Raw genomic sequence first — 13,258 nt, 5'->3', positions numbered from 1 at the left:
TTCTTCGTGATTTCAATTAACAGATTCTCCAAAAAATTGAAAATCACCAATTTTGAAAAAAAACTCTTCTTTCTCATTTTGCTCGAAAGTTGTGCTGCCGACTTGTGTCCCTGGTTTCTGTGACGGGTCACATATGGTGTGTAACGTCTTGGAGATGTTGTCCGACAGAACAGCCGCTCCGATTCTGCTGGGGTGCAGGCCATCAGCACGGTAGAGCCTAGGTCGCTCCCAGAACAGATTCCAATTATTTACAAAGAGCAGTTTCTGTTCATTACACCATGACATTAACCATTCATTTAGAGCAAATAATCTACTGAACCTTTCTTGTCCTAGTCGGTACGTGGGAAGCGGTCCAGACACGATGATCGTTGCTTCAGGCGATGTGCTGCGAACCGTCTCGATCAGGCTCCTGTAGTCCTTCTTCAGAACCTCCGTCTGCCGCAGCCTGATGTCGTTCGTCCCCGCGTGTAGGACCACAGCTCCGACGCGCTCGTCACCGTTCAGGATCTCGGGAATCTGTGCAGCGACATCAAGAACACGAGCACCAGGAAAGCAGTGAGTGCGCACCTTACGCTTACCTGAGGTAGCACGGACATGACGGACCATGGAAGTGCCGATGATCACGGCGGTGTCACGTTCCGGCTCGCGAAGAGGGGAGAAGCGGTTCCGGGTGGAGATCTCGAAGACCGGGAGGGGCGGGGAAGTCCTTGGTCTGGTCCTGGCTCGTGTCTTCCGCTGTGGGATCACCCAGGGTCCATGGTGTTGCCTCGGTGCCGGAGTGAATGAAGGCAGAGATGATCGCGTCCTTCTGGGCAGAGAAACGCACGGAGTAGACGAAGTCGGAGTCAAAAAGTTACTAACCACTGACTTGTGAGCATCGGCGCGTGATGTTTCAAGCGTTGATCGCCGATCTCGCAGCTCGGCTTGCTTCACCAGCAGAACGCGGATCTGTTTCTCCACCGACTCCAGCTCCAATCGTACCGAAACCAGCTCGAATGTGTCCTCACCTGCACTCAGAGGTAACGTTAGACACACATCCGATATGTTCGCCATTATAACAGATGAACAGTAAATTAGTAGTGATACTACCAATATCACTACTAATTTAGGACTGAAATGATGGATATAACCCGTATCCTTTCAGTCAAACGGGTGTAAAATGAGAGGGTCGATAGGCGCGAGGCCACGCGTGAAATGCTAGCGGGCTAAAGGCTAGTAGCCGAGATTCGGAAAGTTGGATCTAAGTAGCGATATCAAAGCAATCCGATTGTTTTTTATAAGGAATAGTGTCGAGGATAAGTTCACATGATATAAAAATAGAAAGTGCTTGTTTATAAATGAGTGGTAAAGAAGAAAATCAGGGATTAATGAATCAATTCGACGGAGCTCCAAAAAAACTTTTTGTTAGGTTTTAGCCGCAGTGTGCTGGTGGTGCCTCCAACATGTCGGCTGCTCGTGCCGGCACGAGGAGGCACCACAGCGTGCGTTTTAAATTTAAACCAAAAGAGGATGGCACTCTCCCGGTCATGTCTATATTGGACTTTTCTAGGAAGTGCATCCAACAGTTACTCGGTTTTAAGGTTGTGGACATAAACTGCCTGTTGACTCTGCCCCTGAAACATGGTTTTGATGTGAGTTTTGCTTCTGCTTCCTTGCTAAGTACTTTTTGGACTCGATTTGAAATGTGTAAAGCCAATTTCTCCATGTTCACTGTGGAAAAACTGACTGATAATTCACTGAAAGTTGTGATTGTCAGGTGGTTTAATGAAACAGTTAGTGGAGAAGATATTTCTGTATGGTTGGCGAGATATTGCTCTATTCGTGGACAACCAGTCAAGGTTTTAGATGAAGACGGTATCTGGAGCTGTGCGTGGAGAGTGCCCATTAAACAATGGGCAGATCCCATTGCCATGGCTGCCATGGCCTGAGTCAAATAACTACTATGATTGTGTTGGGAGAGAATAGAGGCTACATCCATTACCAAGGGATGCCCAAGCTATGCCGCAAGTGTGGCAAACTTGGACATCAAACCGAGGCATGCCAAGAACTAGTGTGTAGGAAGTGTAGAGAAATTGGGCACATTTTTGAAGAGTGCCAAAATGGCAGAAAGTGCAACCTCTGTGGAGAATCATCCCATCTCTACAGAGACTGCCCTAAAAGCTTTGCCAACAAGTTAAAAAGCAACAAAATGGCCGCCCCACCCAAAGAACAAACAATTGAGGAGACGGGCCCCGAGGTTTTGGCAGGAAATTCAAACCCTCAGCCAGCCTCAGGGATTGGACAGGAAGGAGGAAGTGGGGCGGCCACCGGGGCGGAGTCAATCCTGGCAGTTGGTGAGGGGGAGGAAGCCAATCCTCTAAATGAAATTGAAAAAGAAGACAGTATGGAGGATGAAGAGGAGGAAATGGCTTCCTCCCTAGTAACCGTGTCTGAGGTTAGTGTGTCCACGAGTGGGAGTGAAACAGATGTTTCGCTCCCCAATGCTCAAGTGCAGAAAAGAACTGCGAGATCTCCTCTGGTTCAAACAGAGGAGAAAAAGCTGCAGATAGCGCATCGGCCAGATAGTTCCCCCATGGAAGATCTAGACCGTATTTGGCCCGCAGAATCTCCTAATGAAGTCTCTTTTCTGCATTTCAAGCTAAGAACATCGTCGCCAAAGGATTCGCAAGAGGCCTTCTCTGCGAGCCCTGAAGCGTCAAGCACTTGCCCCCCTGATCCCAGCTCATCTGGGGAAAAGGGAAGGCAAGTGCAACAAGAAATAACATGATTTTAATTATATCTCTGTAGTCCTTTGGTTGCTTTTAAATGTCTCACACCCTTTTAACCATATTGCTCATGGCTCTCACTATTTCCACAATCAATGTGAGAAGTGTGAAGAGCAATATACGAGCACAGAGTGTGTTATTTTTTTTTAAATCCTTTAAGTCAGATGTGTCTTTATTGCAAGAATGAGGTCTGCCTTTTTTAACAAATTTACAGGAAGTGGGAGGAGATTTGGACCCCAGGACTTTCCATCTGGAGTGGGTCCAATTTTAACAAAAATGACGGTGTTGCTATTTTAATAAAAAATCCCCATGTTTTGGTGAAGGGCAGCACTGTGGTGAGGGATGGGTGGGCAATTTTAGCTAATCTGACTTTTTTAGGTAAGGATTTTAACATTTTAAATGTGTATGGCTTTACAGATAAAAACAACAGGTTTGAGCTTTTAGAAGACCTGCAGCCCCACATACTCGGGAGGGCTCCCCTAGTGGTAGCAGGGGATTTTAATTGTGTTTTATCAAGACAGGATAGAAAGAGGGTAGGAGAGGATTTTAAGGTCGACAAGACATCGGTTTTATTACAAAATATAGTCAAAGATTTTAAGTTAGTTGACTGCTTTAAAACAATGCATCAAAGAGAGGAGGGCTTCACCTGGTTCAGTGGCGATGGCTCCAGAGCCTCTCGAATTGACTATGTTTTTACAAGGGACTGCCCGCCAACCGATGCTACATTGAGTCCCCTCTTTTTTTCTGATCACATGATGCTCTCCTGCACCCTTTCACTACCCACGGGTGTGACCGTAGGGGGAGGGCTGTGGAAGCTGAACTGCTCCCTATTAGAGGATGAGGAAGTGATTAGTGAATATAGGGAGCAGTTCAGCCAATGGCAGACTCTCCAAGACTTTTTCGACTCACGTGCACTGTGGTGGGAGATGGTGAAACAAAGGACAGGACGGTTTTTTAAACAAATTGGAAAAGAAAAAAAGAATAAAGAAAAAAGACGCATGATGGGGCTGCAAAAAAGACTGCAGAGATATTTTAACCTTTTAAACAGTGGATTGGATTTTACAGAAGAAATTAAAGAAGTAAAGAAAGAAATCTCAGATTTGTCCGAAACAAAGACTAAAGGTGTCATTTTAAGATGTAAGGAGAGAGAAATAGAAGAAGGGGAAAAGTGTACTAGATATTTTTTTAAAAAGACCATAGCACGGGGAGGGTCAATTAATACTTTAAAAACTTTTACAGGTGGGGAGGTAAATACAACAGATCTGATTTTAGGGGAAATTGAAAGTTTTTACAATAATTTATACAGCACTAAAGAGGTACACAATGGCATCTTAGAGGAAGTTTTAAGGTTTTTAGACAAAAAGGTAAAGAGTCCAGATGTGCTTTTATCCCAAGATTTTACCATTTTAGAAATGCACAAAGCGCTAAAAAGTTTTAAAAAGGGGAAGTCCCCAGGCTTGGATGGACTCCCCTTTGAGTTTTATCTGACTTTCTGGGACATTTTAGCGCACGACTTATTGACAGTTTTTAAAGAACTTGAGACTCTTGACAGACTTCCAGACAGCTTTAGAGTAGGGATAGTTACATTACTATACACAAAAGGGGACAAGGCTGACTTGAGAAACTGGCGACCAATCACTCTTTTAAATTATGATTGTAAACTTTTTAGTAAGATTCTAGCTACACGTATGTGGACTGTTTTAGAGGACGTAATCCACCTGGATCAAGCATGCGCTGTGCCCGGCAGGAAGATCATGGACAGCCTGGTACTGATCAGAGACGCCATCTGTTTTGCGAGAGACAGAAACATTCGGCTAGTAGTCCTAAATTTAGATTTCGAAAAAGCCTTTGACCGCGTCTCGCACAACTACCTGTTCCAGGTACTGGAAAAAATGGGTTTTCCAGGGAGGTTTATAGCCTGGGTGGGACTGCTGTACAACGATCTGTCTAGCAGAATTTTGGTAAACGGGCATTTATCAAAAGCTGTAAAACTCTACAGCGGCGTCCGTCAGGGGTGTCCTTTATCTCCCCTTCTGTATGTGGCTTGTATTGAGCCACTGGCACAAATCTTGAGAAGGGATAAATGGATTAAAGGACTAGACATCCCAGGGACTAGTGGACTGACGGCGACCTGTGTTTTATATATGGATGACGTGACCCTTTTAGCGACTGACCTTTTATCAGTACGAAGAGCAATGTACTTGACTGACTGGTACGGTCGGCCTCGGGCGCCAAGCTCAATAGGAGTAAGTCCGAGGCCCAGCTCTTCGGGCCGTGGGGGAACGTAGACACAGTTGGACTAGATTTGGATTTTAAAGACAATGATTTGAAAATTTTAGGTGTAAAATTTGACAGAGAGGGTGGAGGACAAGGAAACTGGACTGACATGTTAGGGAAAGTCAGGCAAAGACTGGGCTTTTGGGGACTGAGACAATTGCAGTGTGGGGGCGCACACTGATAAGAACAGATACTACACTTGAGAAGCGATGACACAATGACGCAGAGGCGGGGGAGCCGTCAAAGGCCACGCCCACCTGGGCCGTGGCGAGAGGGTCTAAAGGTCGCCAACAAACAAGCTCAGCTCACAGCAATACAAGCTCAGCTTGACTGTTGACACCGAAAATGGATCACAGCAGAGCGCACAACACGACACTTTGGAGTGCAACCTGGGATTTTGGACCAACAAACATTCTGCCCTAAAAGTGAGCGGGCAGACCAAAGCGTACGTCGTAGAGACTTGAAACTCTTGAGGGATGGTAGTACCCGCCCGGTCTACAACATCACCAAGGCTCGGCCCAATCGGCCCCAAGGTGGCGCTGCAGCGATCAGAAGTACGAAATGCCTCGTAACTCCTGAACCGTCCGTCGCAGACCCAAGTGTCTTACATCACCGGAATCCTTGGCTCGGGCCGAACAAGACGCAGGCCTCGGATTCGATGGTTGCGCTGGCGAGATTTTCGGGTATTTGGGATTTTGTGAAAAAGCTACTTTTGCACACTAGTCCTAGGTCTTTCGCCCGATCTGACCCAAACCGGTGCAGAAAGATTCCCTGGAGTCTGATTGCCGACAGCGATGGGGAAAAAAGTCGGAATTTCGATTCACGTTGGCGACGGGATGCCAAAACGTTTGGAGTGGGCGAGGCGGGCTTTACTTAAATGGCCATAACTCTCCAACGGAATGAGACAATTACACCCAAGTCGGTACACCTGTGCACGGGCTCAGCCTGTGCTCAGGTGAAAAGGGATGTGGCGACTGGCCACTTGGTGGCGCTGTAAACAGTAAAAACAACAACATGAATACGGCCATAGGCGACTGTATGTCAGGTGATTTTTCACACATGCACAAGATATTCATACCACATGATAGAACTCCTCATTCGGAACAACTTTGCTTCTAGGACCACTGCTGCCAATCAAAGCGCTGGTTGAATAATGGAGATTATTTGAAGAATGATGAAAAAAAAAACTAAAAAACAGCCCTACTTTTGCAGACTGGTCCTAGGTTGAGAGTTTTACATCTCTCGATCAACCACTGCAGTTCAATTCTCTGGACTTCCTAGGTCGTTAACTACCAGAAGAAGAGGAACTCGAACAATCTGCTCTTTTAACCAGTGTGTCCAGGGGAGAGCGCGAACGCAGTCCCCCACTACCATAAATTATGCAGTCGAGATTCCCACATTTGGGGAATTCGCAGGGGTCAGCACAACCGGAGTGCAATGGCCGAGCCTCGCCTTGGGTGAACCACCTTCCTGATCATGGTGTCTCCCCTGCCAGGCAAGTCTGAATTCCCAGGCCTCCCGTCAGAGGCACCGTGTCCCTCTCCGCAATCCTCACCAACGGTCGGACAATCAAACACACATTCGTAAAAACTCCAAGAGATAAGAGAGAGACATCAAAAATCTGCAGGTTGCACTCCAAAGTGTCGTGTTGTGCGCTCTGTGCTGTGATCCATCCAAAAATAGTTTTTTTTGTCAGTTCAGTGTTTTTATTTCGATCGGATTAATGGTTTCGAAGATAATCACAAGTTTTTTAAGCACTAAATGACACCATTACACAAACCATAAGGCGAAACCTGGCATGTTTGGCATCGTTGGACTCGGCAATGATTCAGGAGTCTAAGGAGGTCACTCCCGTGAAAAAGGTGGCTTGAATCTTCTCAGGATCCTTCAGGGCATACTGAGTTTTTTGAGATATGCCAATGTTCTCATAGACTATCATAGCACCCTTGACAAAGACACTGCATGCCAATTTTCATCGGACTAACGGTTGGGTGCGGTTATAGCCATTTTCATGATTTTTTACCCTGTTATAGCACCACCAAGTGGCCAATCGTCGCAATGTTTTTTTTATGTGACCTCAACATTGAGCTCATGAACATGCGTCCTGAGTTTAGAGAAAATATCTCTTTCCGTTCACAAGTTATAGCCGTTCTAGTAAAAGTGGCCCTGGACACATTGAATATTTTGATTCCCCTTAGCGATCGTGAATTGAAATTATTATTTATAGTCACTGTCCAGAGAATATTTCTGCAGTGGTTTGGCTCCGATCAGGCAAAAAAACTAGTAGTTCGCAAAAGTATGTTTTTTGAAAAACCATAATTTTCTCAGAACTGGAGCCTGAAATGCGAGCAAATCCGAGGCACGTGTGTTGTCTGCCTTGAGCCAAGGATTTCAACGATTTAAGACACTTGAGCCTACGCCCAACGGTTTAGGAGTTATGAGCCATTTTATACTTTTGACCACTGTAACGCCCCCGTCGGGCCTTTGTGACGTTGTAGGCGGATTGAGTACTATCCGCCCTCAAAGTTTCAAGTCTCTACGACTTACTGTTCGGTCTGCCCGATCAGTTTTAGATGGAGAATGTTGCATCATGGGAAAATTAACAATAACAATAGGGTTTCAGCACCACGTGCTTGAACCCCTAAAAATCAGTCAGCAGGGGATGCTGCAAAAATAAATTAACTACATGTCAAAAATTAAGAACTCAAACAAAAACATTGCATTTTTACTAACCAGTCAACTTTGTGACATAGAAGTAAAAGCAGACACGTCCATCTTTTACCATTCCTGTTGTTGCCTTTTTTAAAGTTGCCTGGTCAGTTTCTGTCGGTATTTGACCACGTCACATGGAGACATAACATCGCTAAGTTCCAAACCATCATTGATCATCTTCAACATTTCATACCTTTCCTTACACCTCACCTGCACAATATATATCTCCTTCTCGCTACTGATGCTCAGCCTGGCCTTTTTGCTGTCCTCAGGTAGATGAAGATTAAGATGGAAAAAGATTACGGTTTTTGTATCAGACATGATCACATCGGCGCTGAAAGGCGCCAAAATCATACCTGGTTTCCCTGGGCGAATGGCTTTCCTGGATCATAGGAATTAGTTTACCCTTTTAGCATTTCAAAACGCCCTTTCTGACAGACCTGTACAAAGTAGATCTCATCATAATGAGCCAGTGAGTTTAAAAATAAAATAAATAATAAGTCATACCTACTTTCCCTGGGCAATTGGCTTTTCTGCCTTCAGGATGTGGCAGCATACCGTAATAAAAACCACAGTGACGGTCCGTCACCATTGAGCAGAGAGTGCTCTCAAATTCCTGTACAAAAACTTTAGCATAAACATATTTGACAATGGTACGTACAGTAAGGGAGGTATCGTCAAAATTTCACCTGTAGTTAGTCAGTCTGGTCACTGGGAAAGCACTACAGCCTTTGGAACACGAAAAAACAGCTTAGGTGAATTACAGTAATTTTTTCATAAACATATTTGACAATTGTACGTACAGTCTCCTCTCCACCAGTAAGCTGGTGTGTGGTGGGCGTTCTGGCGCAATATGGCTGCCGTCGCATCATCCAGGTGGATGCTGCACATTGGTGGTGGTTGAGAGAGATCCCCCCTTCTATGTAAAGTGCTTTGAGTACCCAGAAAAGCGCAATATAAATGTAACGAATTATTATTATTACAGTAAGGGAGGTATTGTCAAGATTTCACCTGTATTAAGTCAGTCTGGTCATTAGTAAAGCACTACAGCCTTTGGAACACAAAAAAATACTTTAGATGAATTACAGTAATTTTTTCATAAACATTTTATTATTGTACGTACAGTAAGGGAGGTATTGTCAAGATTTCACCTGTATTAAGTCAGTCTGGTGAATAGGAACATGCTACAAACTTTGGATAATAAAAAAATCACTTTGGTAAATTGATGTAATTTGATTCTAAAAAATATTTGTGTACAGTGAGGCAGGTTTCCTAAACACAATCATTATAATGCACTTTTTATTGTTGCTAAAGGTCAATCAACAGCATTAGAACACATTATGTGAGAGATATTTGCTGGTACATCTGTAGTTGGCTAAAATGTAGTTGTCTATTTGCACACCATGAAAAAAAAATACAACTTTTTAGACGGTCCCTATCTTGTTTAACACGCTACATTGGACATTCGCAAGTAAGTATGCCATTAAAACAATACTTGCCCATTTTGATCGATTGTGGAAGATGTAGTAGTTGACCATATTTTTTGTCAACATCATGTAGTTGCTTAGAATTTGCACAAAAAAAAATTATTGCACACACTATTGAAAAAGTGTTTAAACAACCTGCACTTGTGTAGCGATGTTGTCCAACAGATCAACCATTAGGTTGTCAGCCTCATTAAAAGCCAGTGATCGCTCCTCCTCCTGGCTCATCTGGGACTGTGCCAAGTTGATCCGGTTTTAGGCTCCCATTCTAAACATCCATGTTGTACCCATTGTGACGATGTCATCATGAAATAAATAAATAAATTGCAATGAAAAGTTTTTGTCCTACATTTATCAGTCATCATTCATCTGTAATATAACTCTGAGATCATTATCTACAAATATCAAAACATCTCTATATTATATGAATCTACAATCATCATAACATAAGTGCCAGAATCAAGATGGCGACGTCTTTAGTCCAGCCCCTAGTTACCTTTATCTGGATGACGTGCATCGCTTATAAAAAGATGGCGGTGGCTATCGGGAGGCATTGAGTGTACCTCGCGGAGCTCCTCTAGAAGACTCCCGCGGCGGTTTATTGTTTTATCCGCGGCAAGAGTGTTTATCGTCGGCGTTCTAAGCGGATCGCGCTCTGGATCACAAAAAGGAAAGTATCCTCGTCATTGTGTGGCTAGCTGACTGTCGTTGAGACACTGAAGGGGAAGCAGAACGAGTGGGTAGTTCCAAAACCTGAACTGGATTGACGGATGGGGAGTCTAGAGCCTATATATTCACGTCTGAGAAGTCCTGGAAAATGTGGACCAGATTCTTAAAAGGAAAAGGAGTCGTGAGTACAAATTAGCCAGCACTGGATGACTGTTTGACTTGACTTAACATTTGACTGTTTTTGAGTGGGGAAGTTATTCTTTTTTCCCCTACTGACTATGTGAACTATTTTTGCTGTGGATTACTGTGGGGATTAATGATGGTTTTTTGAACTGGACTAATTTTGTTTCTTTTTTTGTAGCCTGTTTTATGGCTGGACAATTTATGAACTGTTTTTTGTTTTTCTTCTTTCTTCTTGTGGATTTGGTGAATATACTTCTTTGAATGCAATTCTATGTGTCCTGTCGTATTGAATGGTTGGTGGTCTATTTAAGAGTTATTATTATGGGTATTACTATATTGATTACTGGTGTAAAATCTTTATCTCATTAAGTGACGGGTTTTGTGAAAGAACAATCAGACTGCACAAGATCTTTGTACATTTTCCTAAACTGAAACTTAAATTACTGACAGAAGTCCTGTCTGGCACCCCAGCATGTAAAAAACCCAAACAAAAGAGAGTGGGAAAACTTTACACCATGGCAATGATATTTGGGTAAATGTATGTCAGGTCCAAGTCGAAGCCATCTTTCCTGGTTCCTTTTTTTTAATTTGCAACAACAGTTTTTATTATTAAATTACAATTTAAATTATTAAGTGAATCAGCCACTGGATCCCTGCGTAATGTCGCTGTGTTCGTCAGTAACAATAACACTCACCAGCCACAAATCAAGGAATCGCACCACATCAATGCTGTTTCTGTAGACACCCTCCAGTCGTCTGGAACAGGAGCTTCTGTATGGATTATAAGTGCCTGTTGGAATAATTATTGACACAATCAAAGAAAACATCTGGAATATATTTCACAAACTATGAGCAGTGGAGAGACTGACCGAATCCCGAACGAGAAACCGTTCCTGCGGGCTTCTTATCAGACACTCTCTTCTCCGACTCACTGAAAAGCAGACATTGTGTCATTAACATGATATGCCGATTTGTTGGGCTGATCGCTCTCTTGATCATATAGCCCTGGCAAGAGGAGAGTGTTTAAAAAATAAATTTAAAAAAAGGTAGAAAAATAAAAATAGTGATGAGCTGGTGAATAAAAAAGTAGGCTTAATTTCTTAAAAAAAAATATATATATATATATTTTTTTTTTTTTTACTTTTTATATATACACTTTTCAAAACTTTTTTTAAAATATTTTGTCTTTGTTTCCCATTGATCTCTTTGTTCTTACGTTTCTTCGAAGAGTCTTTATGCTTTGTTTCCTTTTTGTTCTTATAATCTCAGAAATTTCAACCAATCCGTTTCCATGGTCCAGTGGATGTTATCTGCTACCATTCTGAATGATTTTGTCGGCAAGAGTGGAATGTGCTGTGTCTTGTCCTTTAAAATTTGTTTTAAAATTCTAGATTCTCTCTAATATGCGTGGGCAGTTTTTTGTCGTAGTTGATGAATTGAAAAAGTATCATTAACGATGGAAATGTTTGTTTGGCCGCTCCCAACAGTCTCTCAGCTATTTTGTTGAAGATTGTGACATTTCCCTGTTCGCGGTTATTTATTCCATAATTAAGGATGACAATTTGGACCTCCGGAGTTATTTCTGTTTTGTTTTTTAAGATGTGCTAGGCATGTTCTAACTTTGATCCAGGGTAACTAACTACCTGAATTTTCTCATTATTCAGTTTGGGCAGGTCAGAGAGGTTTGATGCCCCCAGAAACAGAATTGTTTTTTTTTGGACTTGGGGACCAATTGGCATACTTGTTTTGTGCATGTTCCTGGCGTTCGAGAATACCAAAGACCTGGGTCCTTGTCTCTACTGGAGTTTAGGGGTTGGTAGTTCAGCAGGTTCTGTTGAGCTACCACCGGGTTTGGCTTTTCTTAAAGGCCCTCGTGGGACTGAGATTTTCTATATTTTATATTTTTTGAGACAATGCAAGACACAATCAAACACGTGCCTATCTTCATAATTGTAGTTTTGACTTCTAAAGTTTTAAAATTTAGCTAGCAATTTAGCAATTGCGGTAAAAGTCCAAAATACTGCTCGAAACCATTTTTTAGTAATGATTAATATTGCATTGCATACAATGTGTATTGGTCAACTACTCTAAAATTAAGAAACCCCTAGAAACCGTGAAAAACAACAATAAATAGATGTGTACATTTAAGATAGGCTACCTAATTTATTATTCCAATATCCAAATATGATACTAAATCGCACAGAAAAAAGGACTTTTATTTGTGACGTGCTGTCTTTGCATTTGAACATTGCACATTTTAAACAGGACACGCATTAGCTGAATAAATGTTAGCCAATACAAACATATTTATAGAAAATAGTTGACAATGAATAGACAGGAGTCCAATAATAGCAAAACGAATCACTTATTCTAAAAAGAATATCAAGTATAGGTTTAGAGATTAATCCGAAATATGGGGCTGTGTTAATAGTAAAACGTCTATCTTTTAACGAATTTTAAAAACACGGATGGATAATACAAACTGCTTTCTGACATTGACAGAAAAAAACACAACCAAGAACAAAATTTAAACTTAGCCCGTCAATTTACAATTATCTTCTCTCTCTGTGTGCGCGCGGTCTGTGTTTGTGAGAGAGAGAGAGCGCAGCACTGATACAACGGTACTTTTTAATCCATAACTAATGCGCTAGTTTTCATACAAAATAATTATGTAACATAATTAGGTACTTTAGTTATTATTAACACAATAACGTTACACATGCAGACTACGTTTCCCATTTTAAACATCCATGTTGTACCCATGGCAATGATATTTGGGTAAATGTATGTCAGGTCCAAGTCGAAGCCATCTTTCTGGTTCCTGCTTTTTAATTTGCAACAACAGTTTTTATTATTCACAAGTCCAACTAGAACAACCACTAATCTCCAATATGGTGACCTTAAACAAACCTCAATAAATCATCACCTTCTAAACCTCTGTCACTTCTTGTGTCTCTCCATCTATGTCTGACTCCGGTTTGACAATAAAAGGCTAAACATTTTTGAAATTTTAAGTGCATGTTTGTTTGAGGTAAAAGGACAGAACATCTTGAGCTCCGCCCCCTGTGCGGGGAGCAGCAGCTCATTTGCATTTAAAGTTTTTCTTTCCTTCAGTGATTTTGCTTGGTAACAGCAGGTGTTCATCACTAATGCTCAATCATCAGTTCA

The 13,258-nt window shown here is 42.2% G+C and overlaps 1 long non-coding RNA gene and 1 other non-coding gene across 2 annotated transcripts in view; both read right to left on the bottom strand.

Moving 5' to 3' along the window:
- Positions 1 to 6,381: 6,381 nt before the first annotated feature.
- Positions 6,382 to 6,545, bottom strand: LOC143713650 (U1 spliceosomal RNA). Its single transcript, XR_013195204.1, has one exon. It is a non-coding gene; the product is annotated as a U1 spliceosomal RNA (small nuclear RNA).
- Positions 6,546 to 9,436: 2,891 nt separating this feature from the next.
- LOC143713576 (uncharacterized) overlaps positions 9,437 to 13,258 on the bottom strand; it is a 380,928-nt gene continuing 377,106 nt past the window's right edge. Inside the window, exon 3 of the long non-coding RNA XR_013195133.1 lies at positions 9,437 to 9,466. This is a non-coding gene — a long non-coding RNA (uncharacterized LOC143713576). The remainder of the gene's footprint in view (positions 9,467 to 13,258) is intronic.

This window comes from Siphateles boraxobius, unplaced genomic scaffold (assembly GCF_051911475.1).
Source record: "Siphateles boraxobius isolate OS27281-9 unplaced genomic scaffold, OSU_SipBor_1 52, whole genome shotgun sequence".
NCBI lineage: Eukaryota > Metazoa > Chordata > Actinopteri > Cypriniformes > Leuciscidae > Siphateles > Siphateles boraxobius.
This window is presented reverse-complemented; position numbering and strand designations above follow the sequence as displayed.